Genomic DNA, 9,146 nt, shown 5'->3' with positions numbered 1-9,146 from the left:
AAAAAAGAAATAGTCTCACTGTGGTTACCAGATACTGTGAGGGTTAAAGGTAGTGTCTCAAATCTGATACTGGGAAGATGACTACCATCTAAGGCGAACATGGGCGTAGGCTTCTCTAACTCTCTGAAAGGAATGTCATGTTTCCGAACCCATGCTTCGTCCATGAAACAACCCTCAGCCCCAGAGTCTATCAAGGCACTACATGTAGCACCCGAACCGGTCCAGCGTAGATGGACCGACAAAGTAGTACAGGATTTTGATGGAGAGACTTGAGTAGTTGCGCTCACCTGTAGCCCTCCGCTTACAGATGAGCTCTGGCTTTTACTGGACATGAATTAACAAAATGTCCAGCAACTCCGCAATAGAGGCACAGGCGGTTGGTGATCCTCCGTTCCCTCTCCTTAGTCGAGATGCGAATCCCTCCCAGCTGCATGGGCTCAGACTCTGAGCCAGAGGAGGGAGATGGTTGCGATGCGGAGCAGGGAAACACCGTTGATGCGAGCTCTCTTCCACGAGCCCGGTGACGAAGATCTACCCGTCGTTCTATGCGGATGGCGAGAGCAATCAAAGAGTCCACATCTGAAGGAACCTCCCGGGAGAGAATCTCATCCTTAACCACTGCGTGGAGTCCCTCCAGAAAACGAGCGAGCAGCGCCGGCTCGTTCCACTCACTAGAGGCAGCAAGAGTGCGAAACTCAATAGAATAATCCGTTATGGACCGTTCACCTTGGCATAAGGAAGCCAGGGCCCTAGAAGCCTCCCTACCAAAAACTGAACGGTCAAAAACCCGAATCATCTCCTCTTTAAAGTTCTGGAACTTGTTAGAGCAATCAGCCCTTGCCTCCCAGATAGCTGTGCCCCATTCTCGAGCCCGGCCAGTAAGGAGTGAAATGACGTAAGCAACCCGAGCTCTCTCTCTAGAGTATGTGTTGGGTTGGAGAGAGAACACAATCTCACACTGCGTGAGAAAGGAGCGGCACTCAGTGGGCTGCCCGGAGTAGCCAGGTGGGTTATTAACCCTAGGTTCTGGAGGCTCGGCAGGCCAGGAAGTAACAGGTGGCACGAGACGTAGACTCTGGAACTGTCCAGAGAGGTCGGAAACCTGAGCGGCCAGGTTCTCCACGGCATGGCGAGCAGCAGACAATTCCTGCTCGTGTCTGCCGAGCATGGCTCCTTGGATCTCGACGGCAGTGTAACGAGCGTCTGAAGTCGCTGGGTCCATTCCTTGGTCGGTTCCTTCTGTCATGCAGGTGAAAGAGGACCCAAAAGCGACTTGGCGAAAACAGAGTCTTTAATCCAGTAAAGTAAATACAAACAAAAAAACACAACTTTCACTCGAAATGACGAGGACAAACTGGAGACTCGATCTTGAACAGCAGGTGAACAGCAGGTTGCCTCGGGAAGGCACTTGAACCAGACAGACTCAGACACCTGCTCACCACGCAGCATCTGAGGAAAACACGACACGACAGGGCGATACACAAACACAGCACGGTGAATTCTAGACAAGGAACCGACAGGACAGGAACGGAACACAAAGGAAGAAATAGGGACTCTAATCAGGGGAAAGGATCGGGAACAGGTGTGGGAAGACTAAATGATTGATTAGGGGAATAGGAACAGCTGGGAGCAGGAACGGAACGATAGAGAGAAGAGAGAGCGAGAGAGTGAGAGAGGGAGGGGGGAGAGAGAGGGATAGAAAGAGGGAAAGAACCTAATAAGACCAGCAGAGGGAAACGAATAGAATGGGAAGCACAGGGACAAGACAAGATAATAAATGACAAAACATGACACCTGGTTTCATCAAACCAGAGAATCTCGTTTCTCATGGTCTGAGAGTCCTTATGGGGCCTTTTGGCAAAACCCAAAGCAGGCTGTCATGTGCCTTTTACTGAGGACTGGCTTCTGTCTGGCCACTCTACCATAAAAGTACCATGGTAGTATGTATAATGAGAAATGCCCAAAGATGCCCTATTGGGATATGAGATACTGTACAGCAGGGGTCAGCAACAGGCGGCCCGCGGGCCAAAACCTCCCCACAGTTTATTTATTATTTGTTTAATTTGTTTATTTTATTACGAGGGGATTTATTAACTAAACTTTTTTAGAGAAACAGGTGGTATGTTTGCCCTCTCTCTCCACACAGTGTCTTCTTGCTTAGTTCCAGAGAATTCATACATGTCTGAACCCAAGCCCTATCTACTTTTAACAAACAATGATTACAGCATCTATGGTTAGGGGGGTTCGCTGGCATGCACCTGCTCTTCAAAGACCCGTTAAAGATGCAGTCTGGCATCTTAAGCACACAATTCGTAACTTTTTTTCATTTTTTTTTTCAGGACTGAACGGATCATACGAACTGAATGACGTAGTACACAATTCTGCACAATTTTCCGGGACTCATTTTGGCTCATGGGCATGGTTATTATTAGTGATGTTACGTTTGATACCGGAGCTCTGAGCCTTGCGCCTATTTCCGACACAATTGGCTGGGAAGCGTCAATGCGTCAGGAAGCTTCGTTTCCCCGTCACTACTTATTATGGAAAACTAAAACGGAAACTAAAACTATCATGAAATAAACTGAAATAAATAAACAAACAAACCCGTTTGAAAAACTAAAACTATTATATTTGACTCCAAAACTAAGTCAAATAAAATTATTACTGTATGTTCAGATTTAAAAAACGTTTTTTTTATTTATTTTTAAATTTGGGTAAAACATTTAATGGCGTTTTCAATAGGGTTTAAAAAATAATAATTCTAACGAGGTTTTGAAGCTTCTGAATCTGACGGGTCACATTAAGATTTATATTCATTTAAAATGTAAATTCAGCGAGATGACGCTCAGACATTGCGAGTCAACCTATGGTTGCGTACCAATTAATCAACTATGCAGTCGGGCACCAAATTGCTATAATATCGTTCGTGTTCCTCTGCTCAGACGTTGCTGACGCATACCAGATCTTACAATGCCTAAATACAGTTGAAGTCGGAAGTTTACATACACTTAGGTTGGAGTCATTAAAACTCGTTTTTCAACCACTCCACAAATTTCTTGTTAACAAACTATAGTTTTGGCAAGTTGGTTAGGACATCTACTTTGTGCATGACACAAGTTATTTTTAATAATATAATAATAATATATGCCATTTAGCAGACGCTTTTATCCAAAGCGACTTACAGTCATGTGTGCATACATTCTACGTATGGGTGGTCCCAGGGATCGAACCCACTACCCTGGCGTTACAAGCGCCATGCTCTACCAACTGAGCTACAGAGGGACTGACTTTTTCCAACAATTGTTTACAGACAGATTATTTAATTTATATCACAATTCCAGTGGGTCAGAAGTTTACATACACTAAGTTGACTGTGCCTTTAAACAACTTGGTAAATACCAGAAAATGATGTCATGGCTTTAAAAGCTTCTGATAGGCTAATTGACATAATTTGAGTCAATTGGAGGTGTACCTGTGGACGTATTTCAAGGCCTACCTTCAAACTCAGTGCCTCAGGGCTTGACATCATGGGAAAATCTAAAAAAATCAGCAAAGACTTCAGAAAAAAATTGTAGACCTCCACAAGTCTGGTTCATCCTTGGGAGCAATTTCCAAACACCTGAAGGTACCACGTTCATCTGTACAAACAATAGTATGCAAGTATAAACACCCTGGGACCACGCCGCCGTCATACCTCTCAGGAAGGATACGCGTTCTCCTAGAGATGAACATACTTTGGTGTGAAAAGTGCAAATCAATCCCAGAACAACAGCAAAGGACCTTGTGAAGATGCTGGAGGAAACAGGGACATACATATCTATATCCACTGTAAAACGAGTCCTATATCGACACAACCTGAAAGGCCGCTCAGCAGGGAAGAAGTCACTGCTCCAAAACCGCCATAAAAAGACAGACTACGGTTTGCAACTGCACATGGGGACAAAGATTGTACTTTTTGGAGAAATTTCCTTTGGTCTGATGAAACAAAAATAGAACTATTTGGCCATAATGACCATCGTTATGTTTGGAGGAAAAAGGGGGATGCTTGCAAGCCGAAGAACACCATCCCAACCGTTAAGCACGGGGATGGCAGCATCATGTTGTGGGGGTGCTATGCTGCAGGAGGGACTGGTGCACTTCACAAAATAGAAGTCATCATGAGAAAAAAATATATGTGGATCTATTGAAGCAACATCAAGAAATTAGTCAGGAAGTTAAAGCTTGGTTGCAAATGGGTCTTCCAAATGGACAATGACCCCAAGTATACTTCCAAAGTTGTGGCAAAATGGCTTAAGGACAACAAAGTCAAGATATTGGAGTGGCCATTACAAAGCCCTGACCTCAATCCTATAGAAAATGTGTGGGCAGACCTGAAAAGGCGAGCAAGGAGGCCTACAAACCTGCCTCAGTTACACCAGCTCTGTCAGGAGAAATGGGCCAAAATTCAAGTGACTTATTGTGGGAATCTTGTGGAAGGCTACCCCAAACTTTTGACCCAAGTTAAACAATTTAAAGCCAATGCTACCAAATACTATTTGAGTGTATGTAAACTTCTGACACACTGGGAATGTGATGAAAGAAATAAAAGTTGAAATAAATAATTCTCTCTACTACATTTCAGGACAGGAATTGTGAAAAACAGAGTTTAAATTTATTTGGCTAAAGGTGTATGTAAACGTCTGACTTCAACTGTAGGTATTATACATATCAACTAACCGTGATACTTTGGCGCAACGGATTGAATACAGCTCTAAGTTTGTGTGTGTGGAGTGTCGGGTTGTCTCGGAGGATAATCGTTGTCTTTCTTAGAAAAGTGAACCCATCTCTCTAGAGAAACAGATGGGCAATGTGTTAGGAGGTTGTGGTTTACGGATAGAGAGCACTGTTTTTTTCTGCTGGGTTTTCACTGAAATTAAGAAGATACACATTACAGAGAAATAACTGACAGCTATTCCTCTTCAGTTTAGCACATACTATTATCACACTGTCAGCGTCATACCTTGGAAAATAAAGTGAACATTCTCAAAATTCTAATCGTCTGACTTTCCTTAAATAGTCTGAGTTGTAAATTTGCTCCCACACCTTGTCGGCATAACTGATGGATGCCCCTCGAAACCACATCCCGTATGAAACGGTCGTAGCATTGTTTAGTGCAGTGGGGGAAAAAGTAGCAAATTGTCATACTTGAGTAAAAGTAAACATACCTTAATAGAAAATGACTGAAGTAAAAGTGAAAGTTACCCAGTAAAATAATACTTGAGTAAAAGTATACAAGTATTTGGTTGTAAATATACTTAAGTATCAAAAGTAAATGTCATTGCTAAAATATACTTAAGTATGAAAAGTAAAAGTACAAGTATAAATCATTACAAATTCGGAACCACATTTTTTTGTTACATTTTTTAAAAGATAGCCAGAGGCACACTCCAACACTCAGACATTATTTACAAACAAAGCATTTGTGTTTAGATCAGATCAGAGACAGGAGGGATGACCAGGGATCTTTTCTTGAGACCCTTTTGGACCCTTTTCCTGTCGTGCTAAGCATTCGAAATGTAAAGAGTACTTTGGGTGTCAGGGAAAATGTACGGAGTAAAAAGTAAATTATTTTATTTAGGAATGTAGTGAAGTAAAAGTCAAAGTAAAAGTTGTAAAAAAATAAAATAAATAGTAAAGTACAGATACCCCAAAAAGCATAAATGTTAATGAACCTGTTATTTGTTTTTAAGGAATCTGGTGAGGTCCCAAATCAACACTTTATAGTCACACCAGAAACACCATCTCGTAACTCTCGTTACTCGATTTGACAAGCTTGACAGACACAGTTACAGCTCCTTCTCAAACACTCATTTGTGTCAGAGGATGCATCGCAAATAGCACCCTATTCCCTAGATAGTGCACTACTTTTGACCAGAGCCATATGGGCACTGTTCAAAAGTAGTGACATATATAGGGAACAGGGTGTCAATTGTGATTCACACAGAAATTGAAAAGTTGTTATACACCCTCAGAGCTCACACTGTACCAGCTCTTATGAAAGTGGGCCGCAGACAGTGGCAGCTTCTGGTTTACCAGTGTCTTTTTGTGTCACTATTTTGTCCCACATCTCAGATATGAGAATACATTGCACTAAAGACAAAGTGGGTATCTGTGTTGACAGAGACAGGAAATTCTGAGTATAGAGACCTTCACCCTCAAGGTCGGCATTTCCAACAGGTTTCCGTGTTATACCATAACTACAGTATACATTTACTATAATAACCTGCCCTGATTCAATACCAAAGTGATAGAATGTGATCAAACCCATTGAGGTCATTTAGGACCAGGAGGAGCCATCACCATCCATGTCATGACATACTGTACATCCGGTGTGTACCATGAAACATTCTCTATCATCTAGTTCCCAGGTCAAACCGTCATCCATCCATCTCGAGACATCATGCATGATCAGAAAACCTGACAGAAATGTGGCGTTTCAAAATTCCCCTAGATTGACCTCTGTCTGCCCTTTCACTGGCTATCAGCGAAGCCCTATCAGTCACCCTGAAATATAGCCAACCACAACAACTGTATGCCAATCCTTGCTCAGAGAGCTGTGACAATGCAAGCCACATGGTGACAGACTCCTAAACCCACAATGAGTGATAGAGGTCATTTGAAAGAGATGTACAAGACTGTGGGGTGTGACCAACAATATAATTCACTATACCTCTGGGGAGCCCTCATCCAAAGGGAAGCCATGATGACTTGTCCGTCTCTCTGTGTGTCTGCCTCTGTAAGTATGTTCTGTTCGCTTAGTGGGAGACCCTGAAGGTCATCATCTCCTCCGATATTTTCTGTTCATTAGGCCATCTGCTTGAGGTGAGGTGGGGAATCCACAATCGGGAGCAGAGTACCCTAAAAACACCAGGGAATTACATGGTACTGTACAGACTAACCAAAATCGCATTTAAAGGAAATCAGCATTTTGAAATGTAACATCTTGTCAATTATTATCGAATTGTTGAATATTTGCAGCATATTGGTCATGAATGATGCACAACCAAACCAAAAAACAGCAGTAAAAGACCGCTAGATCTCGATCTGACTATTTTCCCACTGAGTAAGGGTATGCAGATATCACAGTGATCCTTTCTACTGTAGCCCCATGGGAGCCTCACGATAACTGATGAGAGACGAGAGGAGAGTGGAGAGGTACTGCATTGTGGGTCACAGTGGGAGAGGGGCCTGAGAAGAAGAAGGTTGCCACGACATGCTGGGAGGTTGTCAGGGTGACGGGGTGCCATTCTAAGGGAGATAGTTCCATGCCCAACGAGCATGTCGAACATTTTGCATCTGAACTGACCTGAGGTGCTTTGATACAGTTGCATGGCCAGCCAAAGGCTACACATTCCATTTTCACTACACATCCTAGACTTTCTCTCCTTTTGATTTTCTCCTTCCCTCAAGGACATCAAAAAAATGCAAGACCTCACCCAACACCAACCTGCTCTCCCCCTTGCTCCCTTCTTTATTCTTTTCCTTGTCCTTCCTCCTCCTCTCCCCTCTTCCCGTCTCTGCCAGTGCAGTAATACTGCAGAACTGAGGGACACACCCATCGACATGCTCTCCTCCTCTCTCTCTCTCTCTCTCTCTCTCTCTCTCTCTCTCTCTCTCTCTCTCTCTCGCTCTCTCTCTGTCTATCCCTCTCTCTCTGACCCTGAATGTTTCTCTAACATACTGCAGATAATACCGCAGTGCCCACCCAAGGACTAGCCCCCTCTCTCACTCTCTCTTTCTCTCTCCGGCATTGTCATATAAAAGAGAAGCCAGTTTGCAAGAATTTCAGTGTTTCTCCTGTTAGGGTCTTCAAATTGTTTTTGCGAGAATGTGAGGAAAAAAAGTGAATGTACAGGGAGGATCCCAAAAGAAGTGAGCAATGTCACTGGAATGCCCTCTACAAGAAGAGGGAGGTATACTGTTCATTCTCTCAATATTTTTAGAATGACCCATCAGGAGGAGAGGATTATTAAATAGGAAAGCCAATGAGTCAAACCTGGTGACACATTCTGTGAATGGACGGACATGGAATTGATTTGATATCCTGTTCATATGTTCAAGGAGAGAAGTAGAGAGCTTGGGAATACAAGGTTCCATCTGCAAAAAGACGATTCTGAGATAATTGGCTTCAAAGTTCCAAACCCGCATTGGTTTGAATGGTGTCAGCAATTTTTAAAATCTTGTATTCTTATGGAGATAACAACATAAATTGTGGGTATATATAGAGTACTATATAGGTCGAGAACATTGAACAGAACAAGGCTACTGTATGTCAGTAGCTCAATTTTGACAAGAATGCAGTGCCATGAAAGGGAAATCCAATTTTAATGTTCAAGAATAAAGCATGATATGAAACCGTTTGTTTATGGCCTCAAATCTCTACTCTCTCTCTCTCTGACCCTAAATGTTTCTCTAACATACTGCAGACAATACCGCAGTGCCAACCCAATTACTAGCCCCCTCTCTCACTTATTCTCCCTCTCTCTCTGGCCAATGTCATATTCAAGTAAAATATAGTTTGGAAGAATTTCAGAGCGTTTATACTGTTAGGGTCGTCACATTGTTTATGAGAGAATGAGAGGAAAAAAGTGAATTTAGAGGGAGGATCCCAAAAGAAGAGAGCAGTGTTACTGAAGTGCCCTCTACAAGGAGAGGGAAGTATACCACAGATGTTCCATTATATTAACCAGATACTCCATTGGCCACTGAAAAGAAATGTCTTAAAAAATGGAAGGCAGTCAGGAGGAGGCAAGATCAGGTGGGACCATTCTAGCCAATGTGAGAGCAGATACACGTGTGAATAACCTCAATGGTTATCCAGATCCTTGGGACATCTATACCCTCCATTGAAGTTGAAATGTAATGGTTAAGGCACTGTAATGGTTAAGGTACCGGTTTAGAGTATGGAAGTCCCAAGAACAGCACTAATAGGCACAACTTGTAAATAAAGTTGCCGGGTTGTCACGTGTCCTAATTATATCAGTACACTAGTAATAACCTAAGCATTACACAACTTCTATAAAAATAAATAAACCTCACGCCATTACATTTTTTGTTGACAAATTTCGACACTCATTGACCTCCATACAAAAGCTTTTCTCTTGGTG

Source organism: Oncorhynchus gorbuscha, linkage group LG12 (genome assembly GCF_021184085.1).
Source record: "Oncorhynchus gorbuscha isolate QuinsamMale2020 ecotype Even-year linkage group LG12, OgorEven_v1.0, whole genome shotgun sequence".
In the NCBI taxonomy this organism is placed as follows: Eukaryota; Metazoa; Chordata; class Actinopteri; order Salmoniformes; family Salmonidae; genus Oncorhynchus; species Oncorhynchus gorbuscha.
Note: the sequence above shows the minus strand (reverse complement) of the source record.